Source organism: Solanum tuberosum, unplaced genomic scaffold (genome assembly GCF_000226075.1).
Source record: "Solanum tuberosum cultivar DM 1-3 516 R44 unplaced genomic scaffold, SolTub_3.0 scf00444, whole genome shotgun sequence".
Taxonomy (NCBI): Eukaryota; Viridiplantae; Streptophyta; class Magnoliopsida; order Solanales; family Solanaceae; genus Solanum; species Solanum tuberosum.
This window is the reverse complement of record NW_006239365.1, coordinates 419,295-421,606: the sequence shown is the minus strand read 5'-3', so window position 1 is coordinate 421,606 and position 2,312 is coordinate 419,295.

Genomic DNA, 2,312 nt, shown 5'->3' with positions numbered 1-2,312 from the left:
GAGCCCAACTCATATAATCAAATGGATGATGAGTTTTTTGAGTAATTGGTTAATACCTTATATAAAAATTAAAAAAAAGTATTTAGTAGTAATATTTTTAAAGTGTATTTTTCTAAAATTTGATATCGTTACAGTGATTATTCATTTATTCACTTACTTAAATGTCGATATTATTTATACAGAAAATCTTACATACGCCACTATTTAAAATGGGTATGATAGAGTTAGGGGGGGAAAGTGGTCCATTGACAACGTACGTAACAGGTGGTGACAGTGATAACTGCTTACTAACAAAATACTCACAAGTCTAGTCCTTTTCATTCACCATAATAATTAATAACAGGTGGTGGAGAGTGATAGTATTTGTCTCTTTATTAATTCTTCTTCTGCTATATCTATGCCCATAAGTTTTTTTCAAAATTTTCTATGAATACAAACGCACTAGAGGTGGGCATAATATTGTATGCTACCGTATTTGAAAGTTTCGTTATCATAATTTTGGTATTTGATTTTTAAAATATTATATTATTACCATATAAATTTAATTCAATATGATTTGATATTTTGAAGTTTGGTTTTGGTATTCTACGATATGGAAAAATCGGTAATCATAGTTTGTTCAGCTTCGACTAATATATACTCGTATAATAGAGAAATACTTTGGCTAATCTAATGTCACTCATCTTATCAGTCCCTACACTATCATTTGAATATCTTATAAATTTCTTTGCTTTGCTTTGACAAATGAAGACAAAAATAGTTAAGAAAAAAGTTTAAAAGGAAAGAGAGAGAGATAGAATGTATACTCGTCTTTCATAATAATCATCATAAGTGTAAGTTGCAGTTTGAGGCATAGTGTATTTGAAACATAATTTGGTTATGTTTGAGGAAAGAACAGTATTTCTTTATTTATTTTTTAGTGTTTGATATGTAAAAAAGAAAAAAATTAAGAAAATTATATATAGTCTAGCAAAATACTGTGAGTTGGGATGGAATGTGGTGAGCTGTTAGTCGTTTTTAGCTGTATATGTCTCTTTAATATATAAAATTTATCATTTCTTTATGATTAATTAGTTGTGTTTTTTATATTTACTTATTACAGAATTATAATAAATTAATATTGATTTGGTACCATTACCATTTCCACGTAAGTTTCTACTGAAAAAATTAGAGCAACTTTCATGTATAACAAACATAAAAATTAGATTTGTATGTTATAGCTATAGGTTGCCTAATTGCGCTCCATAGCAAATTTTATGTTTGCTATGGGGCTTTTTATTTGTATAATTCGCTACAAACATACGATTTTATACAAGTTGTTCAGTTTTGTATAAATTCATTTATACATTGTAATTTGTATAATAAAATTTGTATTTGTATAATTATAAGTGTATAGGACGAAAATATATGTATTTGTATTTGTATAAACACTTTTCTTTCGCTTTACACAAACACAAATGCATTTTATACCAAAATGTATAAAATGGATAATTGTATACCGAAAATGGCTAATTGTATATCGAATCAAATGGCAAAAAAAGGGATGGTTGCTGCGAATTACAATTAAAATAAACTATGGCTATAGCATTTAATTTGAATTAATAGTTTGTTATTTCATACAATTTTGTCAAAAAATTAGTGGCGCTAAGCCCATGCCACGGGCCCAATAACTATTTTTAAAAGGGGAAAGAACACTTATACCCCAAAAAAGTAATAACTTACCTAAATTTCATAATGTAAAGAGTAAATTACATCTTATCCCTACTTTTTTTCTAATTACAATAATCCCTTAAAATTTGTACCTTTCGGATACATAAGTCACTATTCGAATACATTAATTCACCATCCAGATAAATTAATTCTAATACAAAAAGAATCTTTATGTTGCGCAAAAAAGGGAATAAAATCTAAAAATTAATTAAATCTCATAAATTACGCTTACGCTTCTTCTTACTCTCAATCATACAGAGGCAAATCCTATCAGAACAAAGAAATTCAAAATTTCAAATTGCTTCCCCCATCAACGAAGAAATCTTTCAGATTTGATTTAAAAACTTTTGTCGAAATTTTGGGTAAGCGAGGTGAGTTAGGAAGGATACAAAAGTGATGGAATTGTTGTTGGACAAATGATTTCCTTTTGAATCTTCAAGTTCATCGAAGATCCTTTCAATTTTGATTCAAGATTGTCAAAAAAAATTGAGATTCAAGATTTTTTCTTCTCCCAGTTCATCGAAGATCCTTTCAATTTTGATTCAAACACAAATTATACAAATTACAATGTATAATTTGTGTTGTATAAAGCGAGCGAGAGA